Source organism: Pholcus phalangioides, unplaced genomic scaffold (genome assembly GCF_987345545.1).
Source record: "Pholcus phalangioides strain wild (caught in Gottingen) unplaced genomic scaffold, Ppha-v1.0 ptg000008l_1, whole genome shotgun sequence".
In the NCBI taxonomy this organism is placed as follows: domain Eukaryota; kingdom Metazoa; phylum Arthropoda; class Arachnida; order Araneae; family Pholcidae; genus Pholcus; species Pholcus phalangioides.
The window spans coordinates 56,282,511-56,302,691 of NW_028301601.1; the positions used below are offsets into that span (position 1 = coordinate 56,282,511).

General features: G+C 35.8%; 1 protein-coding gene and 1 non-coding gene across 2 annotated transcripts in view; both read right to left on the reverse strand.

Moving 5' to 3' along the window:
* Window positions 1-20,181, reverse strand: part of LOC149084568 (diuretic hormone class 2-like) — a 96,619-nt gene that overhangs the window by 40,980 nt on the left and 35,458 nt on the right. The window lies entirely within an intron of this gene.
* TRNAS-GGA (transfer RNA serine (anticodon GGA)) lies at window positions 6,291-6,364 on the reverse strand. The gene has a single exon. It is a non-coding gene; the product is annotated as a tRNA-Ser (tRNA).

A 20,181-nucleotide genomic window follows, 5' to 3' on the forward strand; every position in this document is an offset into this window, starting at 1 on the left:
GCGTTTCAGACGTGCATATGCCTTTACAACGGTTTGTCACTTCTTTAATCCTGTTAGTATATGTATAATAGTTTATGCCTTTATAATGGTTTGCCACATTTTCAATATACTCTCAGTAATGAGGCTTTTTGAATAGACGTCATAATCATCATCATCAGCGTCGCTTTGAGGGTCAGGAAAAGGGTGATCCTCATAGAAATCAGTATTAAAATTGTCGATTTTACTGTAGAAATGCGGAAATTAGAGGGATTTTCCGCCCCATCAATATTTTTAAAAATTGTATTGAATTCTCGATTTTTGAAATATTCAGTTCGCTTAGAGATATACGAAGCCCAGGAGATTAAAAATGAAGTAATTAGCCGGACCTACTTTCGAGCTGGATATTCATGCAATAACATTGATTTCAACTTTTTATTTATATCTTCTCAAGCATGAAAAATAATGTCTCCGTATTGTCTTCTGATATTTATTTGCATAAATTCATACAGTTTAGGTTGTTTGAAAATTAATGGACCCGTAAAAAGTGCATCGAAAAAATTCCACAGCTTTAATTAAGCATTTTTGAAAGCTGAAACAGGCAGATAATTAACTTGAAGTTTGGGGGGGGGGGAATAGAAATACATAGCAAAAAGGAATACATTAAAAAAGGAAAGAAAAGTATATATTCATTTCTATGTTTCTTTAAATCTAGATTTGTTTATTTCATGAGTCGCGCAGGAAGTCGCCATATTGGTTAACTTAGACAGGGTTTGCATGTCCCTCAAAGAAAGAGGGAGATATCACGTGTTTCTAACAGCCTCATTGAAGAAAACCCGGGCAGCGCCGGGTATTATAGCTAGTATTATTATAATTTTTGTTAATTGCATTTTTAATTGGGTTGCTGTATTTTTGAAATATATGACATCCATATTTTTATGGGCATCTTTTTCTGCCCATACATTTTGCCTGTTGTGGCGTTGTAATTGTATTTGTATAGAATGTAAGGGAAATATTCATCATTATTTCCACTTCATTTCATTAAAGGTAAATTACATGCCATCACGAAATAGTTTCGATCATTTTATATATATAATTGGTGTGTCTCTGATATTATATTAAGCACAATGGTTAAATTAAATTCTTCCATTGAATACATCGTTTTCATGTATGCAAATTAATGCGCATTCATCACCATACGTTTCTTCGTAAAACTCGTGATTTTCTAGAAGCTTTTTCGTGGCAATTCGAACCTTTGCGTCTCCCTCCAATCAGGGTGGAACATTTTAGTCTTTTTTGTCTCTTGTTGTTTCACGGTCACGAAATACATCGAAATGTAGAAGCGAAATTCTAGAAGTTGGCGAGAGAGACACCATCGGCTGATCTTGAACCCTGATGCTCCCGAAAATCGATGGTGAATTCGTACCAATTTATGAACACACATTGTTTCTTAGGAAGTTCTGCAATTTGATCTCCGTAAGGAAAGAAAAACAGAAGTAAGCATCTCCGATACACGCAGGAAATTTTTGTGCTGACGATCATGCAGTAAAAAATGAACAAAGAATGGCGAAGTTTTTGATTTCCGCCGCAAAAGCAGGAGCGCTATTTTTCGACCCTTCTACATGCATAGCAGGGACCGCTAAACTTCCTTTGAAATGCCGAGTTATTTCTTGTACAAGAGGATATGCTCCGATTTTTAACAAAGTAAGGGATATAGGGAGGAGTGTTCCATTGAGAAATAATCTAATAAATCTTTGCAAAATATGTGGGTCTGCCAATGCTAAATTAAGAGGCATTTAAGGAGGCGAGATATCTCGTTAATGCCGGTGAGAGAATTAGACAAGGGTCGTTTTATAATATATTCAAAAGAAAAGGTCCTTCTCTCGACTCGGGAGCAATTTGCTGCCATTTTATCTTCCAAGAGACAGCTGTGTCGGAATTAATTATTGTGGCACCGAACTTGATAATCAGACGTTTCTGTTTTATGCTAATAAGTGCACTGTCCAGAGAAATGCTTTCGGTCCCGGTTTTCATCATGTCTTTGCGTTGTAGCGACACTATATATATAGTAGGCTATATCATCCGTTTCAAACAACATACCACTATCAGAGCCAAAGACAGCTGGAATAATACAGTGTGATGAATTGTAATAAAGATGGAATATATAAATAATATATTCATCCACGATTATCGCTGAATGCTACGAATGTTTATTTATAGTATATGCATATGTGTATCACTTATAAACAGAGAGAGTCCACACTTGGAGATGTTCAGATGCGTTCATATTCGACTGCACACAATGTAAATAGTTAATAATCCATTTAATTGTAATAAATATGTAATAAAGTATATTAATTCAATCAAGTAACATGTGAAATCTTTCACTACAGCGTATTCAAAGATTTAATGCATTGGAACTATTTCCCGAAATTCAGTTAACGGAACTATTTTAATATGAAATTTCAAAAAGAAAAAAAAACGCCCACGCTTTTGTTGTTGTCTCGAATGGAGTGGGCTTTGCCGGCCTCAAGTTTGGGCGAATAAATTATCGCTATCTGTACCCAAAAAAATACGCTTCAACTTAAACAACACGTGACGCTTCCTCCGAAATATAACATCATGACGTACGACCGAAATCAATTGAACTCTATATGAAGTGGCATCACGAAGCACAGGTTTCATTCCTAAAGGGAACGACGTTAATCTAATCCGTTATTAGATCGAAATACGCAAACATTATCAGATCGTCTACATACTAAAACTGTATACCCCTATTTCAGTCAACACACAAAACAATAGCGCTGTTATCAGCAAATTTTACGCGCACTAATTAATAAGAGTATTATGATTTCTACGGGAAAAATCCCGATGAGATACCACTAAAATTAATATAAATTTCATCTCATGGGTGTCATGAACGGGTATTCACAGTCGAGTGCGTGCATTTAACGCTTTTGTGTGCATTCAATAATATAATAGCTAGGATTTGATGCATTCATGTTGTGTAAACGTTCTTCTCTAGTTGGAAAATTTTAAATAGGATTTGAATATATTAACTTTTAATTCAGCATCAAGTCGAATAAATATTTAAATTCAAATTACTTCCATTAAATATTCAGGATAAATATAAGAACTTCTCCTCATCGTAAATAAGCGATTATGATAGTCAAGTTAAATGCAAAAGCATCATGGAATTCTTAAAGTTCAAGTGTATTTAAATATATACCGTCAAACTTCGTCTATAACATTAATAATTGGCAGTCCTTGCTGATTCCCATAAACAATAACGTTAATGAACCCTCGCCCATAACGTCGATGAGAAAGCAACGGCTTCAGATATAACTATTACATTATTTTGTGTCATTTTATGCCGCTTTATCAAGAAATTTCTCGAATTAGAGCTCATTACATCATAGCAGTGGTTGTCGGTAGTTCTATCGATACGTAATGATAAAAAAAACCATATTTATTTGCATGTTTGACGCTCCAACATGACCTGTATACGGGACATTATCGTATTTCACAGTAACTTCTTCTTTCCAACTTTTTTTTAAGCATAAAAATGTCCCGTTTTTTAAGTGAAGCTTATTATTCTCATAATATTTACTAGAATCATGTATGAAGTTAATTTCCGAAATTTATAAATCGCATTATAAGGAATATGACTATAAATATAAGTATTTATCTGGAATATTTGCTATAAGTTCTCTTTTTCCCCCGTTTTAAATGCATTTCAAATCACTACAGACTTGCTTTAGTACCGTATTTATCACTAAAGGTTATTTATATATGCGATATTTTGTGACTCTACCGTCGATTGACAACATTTTGGTGAGAACTGCATTGTCCCGTTTTCTCTCCTCATCAAATATGGTCACCTGAATTACATATTCTAAGAACAGTTTCATGAACAGCATTTCGATTGCATGTGATAATTATTACCTTTTTGGCAAAAAGTTCTTGAAAACTTCAACCTCGGTTATAATGACACAAATTCACTGAATCTTCGATGCCGTTATAACCGAGTTTCACAGTATATTGTTCATTGTATTTGCTGAAGACTTTGGAAGAGGAGAAGAAAAAGGCGTTTCTGAGTGCCACCGTGATCTCATTATGGACCATATCTCGTCATCGACCGCAAGAAAATGTAATTTTCGAAGTTGGGAAGAAGAAAATGTCGTGAAAATTTGTCTCAAGGTTCTTTTAGTGCAATTTTTTGACCTTTCGCAATTTCTAAAGTAGATTTCGGTAGATGACGTTATTGACCGAGAAGAAATATTTCATCTCTTTTAACTAAAAGACATTGCAAAACGATGTGATAAGAGCGTGTGATGTGCGAAAAGCTCTCAAAATCATGGGAAAAAATGTGTTGGCATTTCTGTTCCTGTGAAGCATCAATAATGATGATCAAATCATTGTCTGAGGTTTGCCTCATGTCTGGTTTTAAGACGACGATGAATAATTTTGAGTACGTTGTCTAACCCGACTATAAACTAACAAGCTCCAGATATTATCCAGATAGCTCTTTAATGATTAAGTTTTCATCGGCAAAATTGCCTCTTATAATCAGTAGATGAACATAGATATCTGTCTGAAGACCGGTAAAGTTCAGATTCATCCATATAGTATTATTATTATTATATATATCTGGTTATAGTATTTAAGATATTTAATGGATCATGACGTGATGTTAGCCGTCATCAAAATACTTCGAGTCGGGAACATCAGTTTCGGTTGGTTAGGGGAGAATTCCAGGCTGTTGAGAGGCTGGAAGTTATTTTTCTGATAGGGTTGTAAATATCATGGGATAGCTTCATGACCCCCACAAGGGCGGGGCTGACAGGGCCCGGGACAATTCTCATCTTTTTTGCTTTTGCACACTATAAATTAATCATAGAAGGGCTCGTGGAAAATCTGACTGGGTGCCCGGAAAAGATTCCAGCCTGAAGGCCCTGCTCCAGGTTATGGGGGCCATGGATAGCTTACTTTTTGTCGGGAGTTCCCCCACCATACAACCATAGACATCTATAAATAGGAATTTGATCGAGGTAAGAGTCATTGGGAGGCCAGTGACGATCATCTTTTTATGGACAGTGTATTTTTTTAATCTTTTTTATATACAGTGAAACCTCGACATGGCGATATTCTGCGTACTAAGAAAAAAAATCGTTGTAGAGGGATTATCGTTATATCGAGAGGCAGCATTATCTTTACATGTGATCAGATTTATGCTATTGTTATATTTTCCACATTTGCATTGGTAATGCCACCGGAAAATGCGCTTTTATTGATTTATTACAAGCAAAAAAATTGTAATTTATTAGTTTATGAAAAGAGTCCACTTTAGATACATTGCCCTTGAAGAGAAGTTTACTGCACTTCTTCGCTTTTTACACAGAAAGTAGTAATACCAATAACTTCTTTTAGCTTCCGGTGATTCTTTAGTGCAGGGGTTTTCAAAGCATGGCTCGCGGGCCACATTTGGCCCTCGGAGCTTTTTGTAGTGTCCCGCCAGTCATTTTCAAAACGTTTTGAAAACATTGAAAAAAATATCAATTCTAAAATAAATGAAAGAAATAATTCCAGAACAAATTAATGACTGTTCAGAATTCATGGAAGAAATAATTCCAAAATTGATGAAAGAAATCATTCCAAAATTGATGAAAATTCATAATTACTAAAAGAAATAATTTCAGAATTAATTAATGTAATCAGTGATTAATCAAAATTCTTTTCAGAATTAGTGAAAAAATATTTCAGAACTAATCAAAATTGATAATTAATAAAATCAACAATTTCAGAATAAATAACAGTCTTCGATTATTTTTGTCCCGGTTTTACTCGGGGCCCCATTGGCACCCCTTCTATTAAGATGCCACTAAATTACGTGAGTTGGTGACCCGTGGGCTTCAAGGGTAGTTTCAATTTGGCTCATCGTGTCTGAAAGGTTGAAGACCCCCCTGCTTTAATGTAAAATACCTATCTCTTCTATGTTATTAGACGCCTTCAGAAGAACGAAAACAAGTGACGAAGTTAAAATTGAGTTGAAAATGGTTTTTAGCAAAATATAAAACAATATCTCCCCTTTAATACGATAAAAATCCCTCTACAACGATAATATATATATATATATATTTCAAATCTTGAATGGAATTGCTCATAGTCTAATATTAAACTCCTCTCTATACAAAGATATCTTTTAATACAATAAATCCCTATATACAAGGATGACGTCACTCTCCGCTATCATACGAAGGTTTTAACAACTGGATGCTGTGAAGATATATTTTGCAAATAGAGAAAAATTCAACTGCCCCTGCGGGGAATCGAACCCACGTCCTTTCACTTTCCGGGTGAACGCCCTAGACCACTAGACTACAGAGGCACTGAATCTCTCAATCTTTCCTTGGAGCTCGTGTACACTGAAAGGGACCGTACATGGACGGCCGGACCAGACTCAGGCCAAGCTCACAACTGCTGACGCTGCTACCAGATGGCGACTTAGACAAGGATGACGTCACTCTCCGCTATCATACGAAGGTTTTAACAACTGGATGTTGCGAAGATATATTTTGGAAAGAGAGAAAACTCAACTGCCCCTGCGGGGAATCGAACCCACGTCCTTTCACTTTCCGGGTTAACGCCCTAGACCACTAGACTACAGAGGCACTGAATCTCTCAATCTTTCCTTGGAGCTCGTGCACTGAAAGGGACCGTACATGGACGGCCGGACCAGACTCAGGCCAAGCTCACAACTGCTGACGCTGCCACCAGCTCCAAGGAAAGATTGAGAGATTCAGTGCCTCTGTAGTCTAGGGCGTTCACCCGGAGAGTGAAAGGACGTGGGTTCGATTCCCCGCAGGGGCAGTTGAATTTTCTCTCTTTCCAAAATATATCTTCGCAACATCCAGTTGTTAAAATCTTCGTAAATCCCTATATAACGATATTTTTAGGAGATACAGAGATTTATCGCATGAAAGAGGATATCGTTGTATCGAGAGGAGTTTAACATTAGACTATAAGCGATTCCATTCAAGATTTGAAAAAAAATTCGTTGCCAAGGGATTTATCGTTATATCGAGTATCATTGTAGCGATATTTCGCTGAACTTGATTATTTTCTGAATTGTTCCATCGGGTTGCTCTATTTAAGCTACTGCAACTATTTTACTTTTCTTCCGTTTTTTCCAAGAATAAACCTGTTCATTTATTTTTATTTTCCGATATTTCTTAACATTTTTACACTTTTAAAGCTTTATTTTTTTATTACTTCGTTATCTTTTTCTAGTCACCTTGATGGTCAATTATCATGTTGTAGCTTCATGTTGTAGATCTGGAGGTATTCGTATATTTAACTCATAAACACACCATCCAGGAGTCATGTGGCCGCATCACTCAGACACACGTAGCCTAGGGCTCCTTGGAACTTCAGCTTTACGTATCCGTAATCTTGAGCACAAGTGTGAAGTCAGTATTCTTGCTATAGTGAAACTGTTTTCCCAATCCTGCTTATTTCCTTCAACGATTTAAGAGACATCACTTACAAGGAAAGGATCCCAAGGTGACGTCTTCAACAAGTTTCGATAAAAATACCACTCATTTAAATATGCGGAAAAGTAATAAGAAAGTATAGGTCACTCAAAAAAATTATTATTTGAACGGCAATAAAGGCCAAGAATTAATTTAGAAACCAACCCAAGAGGTTTAGAGTGACGTTATTCAAACATCACATTAATCAGATTTAGCACAGATGAAGAAAGAGAAGAAAAAAGAGAAATAACTAGTTTCTAGAACAGAAAAGCTAGAGGAAAGAAAGGAGAAGAAAGTGGAAAGACGTGTTTTTTTATAGATATCGCCAAGACGAGCGAGAGGCGATGAGTAGAAAACTGTTCTGTGCTCAAAGATGGACGACAAGTTTGCTCTTCTTCATAGGTGCTTCAATTTAGCCTACATAAGAAAGCATTGCATCCACAGGCAGGTGTGGAAGGGGGCGGAGGGGGCTACCATCCCTCCCTTCAATGAAAAGTTGTATTTTGGACGGAGGAGGAGGACATCCCCCGTTCATTATACACAGCCTCCGGGATCCCCACTCCCGTTTGAGCAGTCTGTTTCTGTTTATGGATGTGCCTATGCGTTCTTTGTAGCTGGGCGGGCGTGCTCTGTTAGTTACAAACCATTTTTCGGAACTACACGATCTTTAATGAAATATTTAACGCATGACAATAAAGATTGTGTGTATGTAATTTGGGGTAAAAATTATACCCAATGACATATTGAATACAAAATTGTCAGCCACAGAAAGGTCTTCAGCATTCCAATGCAAGTATGCGGTAATGCACATAAGACGGAAAAACAACACGGCACCATAAATTCCCAATTCCTCTTTGAAATAACAAATCGTAAACGCGTTAAGCATCCTATAATCACCAGTTAATTTGATATCGGGGGGAATATAAGACGTGGTAATTATTATCATAAGAACAAATATATCGGAATTTCTAGATTATAAGTAAACATACAAACTGGAAGTGTACAGTTTACGTCAAAATCAAAGTAGGCCGTCCGCCAAATGTTAGAATATACTCTGATTGGGCGTGTATTTATGTTTCTCGTTCCCAATTTGAAGACATCATCCCGTTCGTTGTTTTGGAACTGATTATTAAAGATAATTCGGGGTTTCAGATAATTGAGGCTGTTGATAAACATTATCGACGTGTCAATGAGCTCCTGATCCTGCACACCTTGTTACTTCCACTACATATTGCGTTATAACCCTTTGTAGGAGGGCCTGTATAATTGCATAATCTGTGTGATGGCCATTTCTTCAATCAGTGTTCTTCTATCGCTGGTTCGAGGACCGGTGCCGGTCCTTGGGAATTTCCTAACGGTCCGGAAAATATTCCGCCCAATCAGTACAACCGCTGATTTCAAATTTAATTAGATGTTATACGTCTCTATGTTTGTTATGTTTGTCTTAGCTGTCAGAAAGTCCGCGAATTAATTTCTCCTATATTAATTTATTTCCTCTGTAATTATATATCTGCTATTTATTTCTCCATCTGATTAATTTTTACTAATTATTGCTCCCATTAATTTATTGTTTGTTGGTCCACGTGTTACGTTTCCAATTTATTTAGTTTTCTACCAGACCGCAAAATATTTTTCCTATTCTTTCTGCTGCCACTTATTTATATTATGCCGGTCCGCAAATTATTTATTTCATTCATTCGTGTTTTGAAGGACCGCATATTATTTTCCCAATTTATTCATTTTTTCCGGAGGTCGGAAAATCATTTCTCCGATTTATTTATTTTTTGCCAGTCCGCAATTTCTATTGCCTATTTATTGTTTTCCCATCTGATTAAATTCTTTCTATCCGTAGTTTATTTCTCTATTTATTATATGCCGGTCGTCAAATTATTTCTCCCATTCATTCATTCTTTGCTGGTTCAAATATTATTTTTAAAATTTATTCACTTTTCTGCTGGTCCGAAAAAAATCATTTTCCCTATTCTTTTCCTCTCGCCACTTATTTATTTTTCCCAGTGCGCAAATTACTTCTCCTTTATTTAGTTTTTCACCTGATTAAATTTTTTTGCCCGTCCGCAGTTTATTTCTCGCATTCATATATATTTTGCTGGTCGACCAATTATTTCTCTCATCTATTTACTTTTTACTGTGGTCTCCACACATATTATATTTCTCCAATTCATTCCTTTTTTTCTCTCCGGTCGGTAAATCATTTCCCCAATTTGTTTTTCTCCTGTTTTTACTTTTCCTTGGCCCGCAAATTACTTCTTACATTTCTTTCTTTTTTTTTCTGTCTGCATATTTTCCCAATCTATTCATTTTTGCGCCGGTCCGCAAAACATTTCTCCCTTTTTTTTTTATTCCAGTCCTCAAATATTTGTCCCCTTTATTCATTTTCACCGATCAGCAATTTTTTTTCATCGAATTGCATTTTTTTGCTTGTCCGCAAATTATCTCTTGCATTTCCGCCAGTCCGCGAAATTGTTGGACTATTTCCACCGTTCCACATCTGTGAAAACAGTTGAGGAGCAATGGCCCAAATTACAATAAATTACTATTTAAAAGTATAAGTATAGTAATATGTAAGGACCTACTATTGTGACGGGAAGATTACGCGTTATTATTCAATAAACTATTAAATTTTATCAATACTTTCATAGAAACTATTTGAATTATAGAGGGGGGCGGGGAAGTCTTAGGATTCATTCCTTTCTGTTATTTCTATACTGTCCTTGATTTTCAATTGTTTTATTTTTGATTGTTGAGAAAATTAATTTTTGGAAAGAAATTTTAAAATTTGAAAATTGATTATGAAATTAGTTAAATTATTTTAACCCAGTTTACTTCTGAATTTATTTTCCGTAATTCTTCTCTTCCAGTTCGATTCTTAATAAATTAAAAATCTTTGAAATGTTTTAATATCTATATTCAGCCTAACGGAAATTTTTCCCAAAAAATCCAATACTTAAAAGTCAAAAATCACTAAAAAAGATAACAAAACAGAGCCTACAAGAACATAAGCCAGAAATATAAAATTTAACTTCGAAGTAAAATTTTCAAATTTTGTTTTCTCAGCTGCGACGTTGCAACTGGGGAAGATTTATCTCTATCGATTTTTTTTGGAGAAAGTAAATATTTTTACTATCAATTTATCTCTTCGGCGATATATTTACAGAGAATTGGATTCCGTGATCGTATCTTCCGAGTATATTTTTGAAAACATGCTTTGAATTTTCATGGTTTTTTCCTGTAGCATATTTGGAGATGGTTTAGACCTGATAGGAAACATCTTGGATGTAGTTTTTTATTAGTTTTATCGCGATTTGAATAATTTAGGCTTTGTTAAGTTTATACAATTCTACTTTTAAACTGAGATGATGAGATATTATTAAGTTACGAAATTCACCGACAACAATTCATCACTATGCGATTCACCGCCAGAAAAATTCACCAACTATCAATTCATCGACGGCAAATTCATCGCTGTGAAAATCGCCGACTAACAATTCACCTGCAACAATTCGATACGAGTCAGTGAGTTAGTAAGTTAGCGAGGAATGACACAGTGAGTCAGTAAATAATACAGTAGTAAGTTAATGATGGACCTAGAGATAGAGTAAGTGGACTAGTAAGTGAGTAGGCTAGCGTCATAGTAAGCGACACAAGGTAGACTAAGTAATATAGCGTGTGACAAAATGAGTGCCTTATTGAAAAAGTGCGTGACCTAATTATTGAGCGTGCGAGAGTGAGCGAATGACACAGCGACCTGATGAGTTAGTCAGCGAGTGATAGAGTGTGCGATTTAGTGAGTGAGCGAGCGAGTAACACAATGAGCAACCTAGTTAGCTACCCAGTAACTGAGTTTGTAACAGAGTAAGAAACCCTCCTAGTGAGTTGTTGAAAGAAAGCGACACCAACTTAGTGAGTGATAGAAATGAAACCTAGTGAGAGTGAATATCTCTCAAAGTGAGCGATCTACTGAGTGAGTGAGTCGCCTAGGAAGTAAGGGAGTAACCGAGTTATTGAGTGAGTGAGCGATCGACAGAGATTGAGCTCATTCATTCATTCACTCATGTCGAACTGTTGTCGATGAATTTTCTTAGAGATTAAATTCCCATTCGTGAGTATTCCGGACTCGGATAAGGTTAACTAATGAAAACGATGTGCCGAATACAGGACTTATATACAGGAGTTATTTTTTATATTGTTTTTTTTTCTGTAAATATATATCTACAGGGTGTCCCAAAATTGATGGGTCCATTTGAAAAAATAAATAAAACAAAGAACAAGAAGCGGTAGAAATGCTTTGTTTAATACATCGTGATTGGGAAAAGATTAAATTTCCCAATTAGTTAAATATTTTTACGGCAATTGATGGCAAAAATTAAAAATGTTATTTTCAAGATATCGGTCATATGCAGCAAGAACGTGTCGTAGACTCTGAACGAAATTCGCCGAAAACCCCTGGAAATATCTCAGCCGGGATGGCTTGAATTGATTAATTGAAAAACATAAAACGTATAAAATCATGGCGTTAATCACACTACGAGTCCAGGAATGACTAAGAAATGACTCGGGGGGTATGTACTGATTGGCAATTTCTGTGGAAACCTACAGGCCACTACGTCAATTTTCTGATTTTCGAGCCTGTATTGAATTCAGAGAGATGTTCGTTAACGTATGACGTTGCAATCTGAACAAAAAAAAAATACACTCACACAAACTGAAATACGGTATTTTCGAAAACCCGGCTACGATGTTTGTAGGGGTTTATGCGATTTTTTTCCCGAGATTGTTTTTTTTACATCATGTTGGAGCAAATAGTTTCGAAAATAACATGTTTAAATTTTCTATACTGCAATGACATCTGTTGTGTAAATTTTTGACCAATTTTGAATTTTTTTCTGACAGAAAATTAACTGCATTTCTAAGTACGATGCGCAGTGAGTACTGTATTTAGTACTTTTTTCTTATTTACTCAAATGATCTCGTCAATTTTTTAAAGCTCTTTGTTTTGTATAAACAGCAAATTAATATATATATATATAAAAGCAACTAATTTAATAACATATATTAGCAGAAAACTAGAATTATATAGAAATAGATGTAGACCGGAATCCATGGCATGGCGTGTTATAGGTAGACTGAAATCCGGGCAAACACAACGTAGTGTCGCGGACGCTGTTGGAGTCGCCAGAAGTGTTGTTGCAAGGCTGTGGAATCGATTCCAAGAAACAGGAAATGTTAGACGTCGACCAGGGCAAGGTCGGCCACGCGCCACTACAGCAACTGATGACCGGTATATACGGTTAACAGCCCGTCGAAACAGAACAGGGAATGCTACGCAGCTGTTGCCAAGAGCAACTGCAAAGACGGTTGCTCTTGGCAACAGGGCGAAGGGTGTCCAGCCAAACAGTACGTAATCGGCTTCATGAGGGAGGGCTCTATGCACGTAGGCCAATGGTCTGCATTCCGTTGACCCCACGCCACCGTGCGGCCCGAAGAAGATGGGCTGCTGAACATCGAGATTGGGAGCAACATGATTGGAGCCAAGTGCTGTTTACAGACGAGTCCCGATTCAGTCTGGAGTGTGACACCCGACGTGTTCTGGTATGGAGGGACAGGGGCACTCGAAATAACCCCGCATTCGTTCGTGAAAGGTAACAATACAGACGAGCTGGTTGGATGGTATGGGGTGGAATCAGCATAGGCGGACGTACGGACCTGCATATCATTCGGAATGCCACTTTGACTGCCCGAAGGTATGCAGACGAGATACTGCGACCTCATGTCATCCCTTACGCTGGAGCCATTGGAGATTCCTTTGTTTTCCAGGATGATAATGCCCGACCGCATAGAGCTCGTCTGGTGGAGAACATGCTTGAAGCTGAAACAATACAGCGTATGGAATGGCCAGCGTGCTCTCCTGACCTGAATCCAATCGAACATGTTTGGGACATGCTCGGACGACGCATTGCTGCGCGACCAAGGCCGCCTGTTACTGTCCGAGACTTGCAGATTGCACTTCTTGAGGAGTGGAACAGTATTTCCCAAAGTCTGATCGATAACCTCATCGCATCCATGGCAAACAGGTGTGCAGCAGTCTTAGCTGTTCGAGGAGACCACACGCCCTATTAAAACTCATGCATCATGTCTAAACAGTACTTTTTTTTATCGTTTACATGTAACCAAATTGTTGCCCTAAATCATCTTTTCATGTTTTTTCCATATTTTCAAAGAATTAAAGCTTAATTCCAAATTTTTTTACGTCTTTTTTCTGTATTGCGCATTGATACGCGTGTACTATCCATTGTATGCCAATACGTGGCTGTCTCGCACGGTTTTCTTCACTTTTTTGCTTGCTCCCCTAATTGTTTTGATCAGTGTACTATACATGATAATTCATAAATGCATTGTATCGGCGTACGGAAGTAAAATTTGTTATTATTATATCGGGGTACGATCATAAAAGTTTGTTATTACATCGGGCAGGAAAAACAAGAACAAACGAAAAAAATAGCAATTTTTGTTTCATTTCTATAACTTTATTTTGTCTCCAAAAGTAATTGTTTCAAGACCAACAAAAAATAAATTAAAATTGTGGCGCATTTTCTTTCTTTCAAAACATTACAAATTGAGAAATCACATTACTTAATTACGAGAAACCTCGCCTCCAAACCCAGATGCCAAACATTCACAGTAATTGCTCCCAAAAAAAAAACAACAACAACAAACCTCATCCAATTCCAGTTTTTTTCTCCCGAATTTCGAATAAATAAAAGGGAAAACGTAATTTCAAACCATCATTAAACGTTTTTCTTTCCGGAGTGAAAAAAAAAAACCCGTAATGAACTTGTCATTACAGATTCACTACCACCATCTCAGAACAATAATAATAATGAGTCGAGCGTGACTTATCCAGCGTTTAAAGATGGCGCTTTTCCTGCAAAACTTGTTGCTTTGGTATTTCCTTAATTAAATTCGACTGCGGTTCAAACATTTTTCCTCTTTTAGCTCGTGGAATTAATTCGCTTTAAATGAAGGAATGGTTTTCGTCTAAGACGTTTTCTCTCTTCCGAAATGTTTCTTTAAAGATCGGAAGGAGGAAAAGCAATTTGTACTTGAAGTGATGGATGAATGCCAATGAAATATATCCATCGTGGATATTGTTTTCCATGTACTTGGCTGTCTGTACACATACAGTGTTTACAAATAAAAGTTTGTTTTTGCTTAAAAATTCCAACAAATGATGAGTGACGTTAATATAAATGAGTGCACGAGTTTAAGAAAATTAGTCTTGTGTATGTAAGTGTCCTTTTCAGCTGAGGAAGCTGGAAAGCTCAAAGCTGAGTTTTGATTTATAATGTTCAATATCTAGCTCGGGTTTTGAACGCGTGAGAAGATATATGCAGCTCTGGTTGTCACAAAATGAGATAAGAAAATTTTATGAATAGAATGATTACATATTTACAATTATTAATCATTGTTTGAGAATCTCAAGTCAAACTTGCAGCGTTATGAATTTGAATCACATCAGTTGCTATCATGTTCATGCCATTGTGTTTTTTATCTATATCCACGATACAATATGTAACCACAGTCAAACTCGGTTATCACAACCTTGGGTGTAATGACACCTCGGCTTTAACGTCAATATGATTTTCGTTCTACTGATTCCCGTAGAGAATATTGCCTATGATTCTATGATCCTTGCTTATGACGTCGATGAAAAAGCAAACGACTTTCTTCTTTTTTTTTTTTTTTAGTGCTTTCATCTATATTTCAGAAGCGAAGTGTAATGACTGAATTACATTTGTACCGTTTGTAGGTCTGCTGTTCTCTGTGGCAAAGACGTTTTAAAGAGGATATCGTCTCACATTCGCGCCTCGAAGTTGGGAACCACAGAAAACTAACTTCAGCCGACCACAAAGAAAGCAAACGACTAAAATTACATACCGACACATTTTTTTTGTTGATGTTTCTTCCGTTTTGATGACGTTTCGTCAAGAAATTCCTAGAATTAGAGCATTGAGAGCAATATTTATCAGTTGTCTTATTGCTACCTGTTAAAAAAGCAAAGATTTATTACATGTGTGATGCTCTGACTTGCTCAATGATATCAAATGACTCACTCGTACACGGGATTTTCCGTGTTTTCTCGTAATTTTTATCTTACCAATTTTTTGAATAAAATGTTATTCCGTCTCTCTTCTTGGTTTTTTTTTAAATGAAGCTTATATTTTAATAGGCAATCTTTGCTGAAATCGTTGTAGAAGATAATTCTCAGTTAATTTAAAAATTTGCATTATATATTATGCGCATGGCTATGTTTATTTACAAATATTCATCTCACAAATAACATATTCTGTTCAACCTTTTTTTTATGAATGCATTCTATTACAGACTTACTGTTTCCACCGAGGGCTGTTTCGAAGCAAAACTTATGGATTTTGCGGATAATTAGCAACATTCTTGGAGGTAATTTGCGAAGTTCAGTGTTTATGAGTTCTCATTTTCCCACATTCTTCTTAATAAAAATGATTTACGTATTGCTTAATTATTTTATTGACTCATTTTATTGTTTATTTATTTTATCACTTCATTTTATTATTTATTTATTTTGTCACTTCATTTTAGTATTTAAAAAAATAAAGTCGTTAACTTCGCTGGATGTGTTAACATGTTATATTAATTATATTAAACATGTTATATTTGCAAAGGCCAATCGACACGGACGAAAAAAGTCTTATGCCCTATCGAGTATCAGTACGGCACGTTATTACTAAGCAGCTTGTGGTGTTTATCAGCAATATGATAGATACTACTATTATGCGCTACTTTAAACCGCACATTTTTCTCTTACACATTCCTCTGGAAAATTTCACACACAAACGAAGGTTTTTAACAAACTGACTGTTGTGAAGATGAATTTTTGGAAAGAGAGAAAATTTAACTGCCTTGCGGGGAATCGAACCCATGTCCTTTCACTTTCCGGATGAACGCCTTAGACCACTAGACTACCAGCCAATCGTTCAAAAACCTTCGTATGGTAGCGGAGAGTGACGTCATCCTTGCATAAGTCAGAATCTGGTGGCAGCGTCAGCAGTTGTGAGCTTGGCCTGAGTAAGGTCAGGCCGTCCATGTACGGTAGTTCAGTGCACACGAGCTCCAAGGAAAGAGTGGGAGATTCGTTGCCTTTGTAGTCTAGTGCGTTCACCCGGAAAGTGAAAGGACGTGGGTTCGATTCCCCTCGTAGGCAGTTGAATTTTCTCTGTTTCCAAAAATTCATCTCCGCAACAGCTATTTGTTCAAAACCTTCGTATGGTAGTGGGGAGTGACGTCATCCCCTGGCAAATGGATTCACGTCCGTCAAACCGAAAGATACCCAGGCCACATCGCCATATGGCAAAATCGGCTAATTGTCCTCACGGACTGGATACCTCTGGCAATTTATTCATTAAAAAGCATACATTACAAAATATACATTACAATCACAGCAATTATAAAATCATAATCTACGTATAAATAAAATCATAATCTAAGTATAAAATCAGTTGCGAGATCACGATCTACGTATACAATCATAAATCAAGCATATTATCCTATATTCCTATTAAATCTTAATTCAAACATAAAATCCTAAATCGCATATTGAAATCAATAATGAATCGGATATAAAATTAATAACCGATTTCATTCTCAATTGGGATCGTTCGATTTCCACGGCATTATACTATTCTTGTGCTATCAGTCAGTCTTCTTTATAGTTGTTCAGTTTCTTTTTTCTTTGCTATTGGTTGATACGGCGTCTGTGGGATCACTTTGTCTTCATTATCTTCTATCCATCTAATTATTTTCTTGCCTTTATTTATTCTACTTTTGTTTTTAAAAATCTCTCTGATCCACTTCCCCGTTTTTCGAAGCAGTGAAGGTAATTTGGAAAAGGTCCGTGATTGGTTGTAAAAAGTGCACTGTAAAGTTCTCTGCTCCAATTTTTTGCGTTGTATGAAACTTTTGGCACTATTTTGTGGACACTTCTTCCAGTTTTGGCATCATTCCATCGGGTTTGCCATAGATTGAGTATTTCTTTTCTTGCCTTTTGTTTTGCTGTAGATGATGGTATTAATATTTTAATTAATTATGTGCCACTGATTGTCGCTGCTTTGGCTATTGCGTCTGCTTCTTCGTCCGAAAATGTTTAATACGTGCATATATATACATGCCTTTAAAATGTCTGCATATGAATTTGATTTTTATGTTTGAATTTTCATGTTTATGCGAGTATCATGTTGAAAGGTATGCTGGACAAGTTGAATGTGTGTGTTAGAGGATGTTGATGATAGCTGGATGATATCTTTACTATCCTATCTGGTCTTCTAAGGGGTTGCTTGATATACACTAATGTATCGCTTCGGTGTTCAATCAACTAAGGTATCATCAAAATCATCTTTCAATAAAAATATCAAATTACCATTTTTTACCTAATAATTGAATCTCCTATGAGTGAATTATTGGTATTTAAATAACAAATATGCCTTTATGTACATTATAAATAAAATAACATCTTCCATAAAATAAAAACATTTCAAGCTGAATACATTCTAAAACTTTAAACTTCTTCAGAGAAAACCTAAAATTAACGCAGAGAATAATTTATTTGATATAAAATAAATATGCACTCCCCTTATCTTCAGTTTCGAGTGAGAAAAACCCAAGCTTTGAAAAGAATTCTTATCTCGTAAAAATATAAATGAGTATTATTAAATTTCCTGCATCTTTTCAAAAAAAATTCTTAATAGTACTCTTATATACATAAACCAAAATCTGTAGAAACCAGAAACCGCTCGAGCTCATGTAATAAGTATATCTCATTGCATCTTCACATTTTATGTTTGTTATCTCTTACGCTAGGAGATTGGAACAGATTACCGTGTATCGTTAATATCATACAAATTTCAAAGTTAAAAGAAATAGCAAAAAAAAAAAAAAGGGATAAGAAAAAGTAAACATTTGCGAGGAGAAAAGCCATGATTGAATAACATGATATCAAGGCATTGGGAAAATTGGATACATTAGTTTCAATATGAAGAAAATTTCATTTTTACAAAAACGACGGGGTAAAAGATCTTGTTAATCTCATTAATGTTAGAGAGGAATGATTTTTTAACGAAAAATAAATATTTTCTTCTACTTTAGATCTCGTGTTTAAATCACTGAATTATTTTCATCTTCATATTAGCGTTTCAAGATTGAAATTTAAATCTATAATGGCTGTTTTTTGACCTTTTGGCATTATTTTTTGAGATACTTCTCCTTGAAGATAGCGTATGGGATACACGAAATGAGCATTTTCGTACGATAACAGTTAAAATAGTGATGAAGGTATAATTGGGTTCAATACATTATTGTCCGAGTTATACAACAAAATTGTTAGTTATTCTAATTATCATGTTTATTTATAATTTGTTTATCATATAATTTGTAAAAAAAAAATATGTAACGTGTTTCCGTATAATAAAAGTCAGGCGTCGACGATTGTCTTTTTTGTTCTCAGCCCTGACAAGAATTGTTAGCCATCCCTCCCTGAAAATTTCCCAATAATATCTCATTTACCCGTACCTCTCGGCCGTCTCCGGCCGTTTGCTTGTAAAGCCGTCTACAGCCGTTATGGCGGGTAAAGAGTGGGGTCCGCAAAACATTACGATAAATTAGGAAAGTACACGTGAAACTTGAAATTAGGTAAATTATATGCATTAAAAATTCATTTGTTATTATAAGGATGTAAGCTTTCTAGAAAAAAAAAGGAATTTCGAAGAGAACGCAGGAAAATTAATGAAAAATTCGACCCAATCAGTGGCTTTACTGCAATATGCGTTATTATACAAAGAAAACAACCTAACATATTCAAAAGCTCCACAAGCATGTATTATCTTTAGAAAATACATTATATCTAATATATTGAAAAAGTTGAAAAAATCCGGAATCGAAAGAAAAACATAGAAGTTAAGGCATTAGAAGTTACAGATTGAATGGCTGCCACAGAAATTCAAAGAGTCCGTGGAATAAATCATGAATAAAGTCAAGCTGTTTTCTGTGTTTTTTTATGAGAGCGAATATCTTGTATTTAAAATAAACTTCTGCTTTTTGTTTTATTTTCAAGCAGTTGATAAGTTTCAATTCATATTTACGTTAAAGGGTTTCATCCAATTATATCTTCTAAGTTAGGACTCGAAATGACACAAATGACTCGAATGAGACAAAATGACAATTAGAAATTGGGCAGAGTGACCCCAAGTCTTCTACGGAACCTGGCGTGAAAAACTGCCCACTAAAATAAAAATCTTGCAGTAAAGTGCAAAAGAAAAACTCTCTCCAATTGTTTTTCAATGTCCACAGCTACTACCAATAGTTTCTAATGTCTATCTAAATTCCAATGTCTTTTATCAATGTCCATCGCATCACTACCAATAATTTAATTGATGTATCTCACATGGTTATCAAAAATGCTGCACAAATTAAAGTTTGAAGCCTTCCAGAAACCAACTCATTGGCGATATCCCTTATCAGGAAACGCCCACGAAACTAAGGTCTTCTCATTTATATGTAAAGCAAATGCCTGGACGACTGCAGCGTCACAAACGATCAACCAAGTAAGTTTTACATCGAAAGAAAA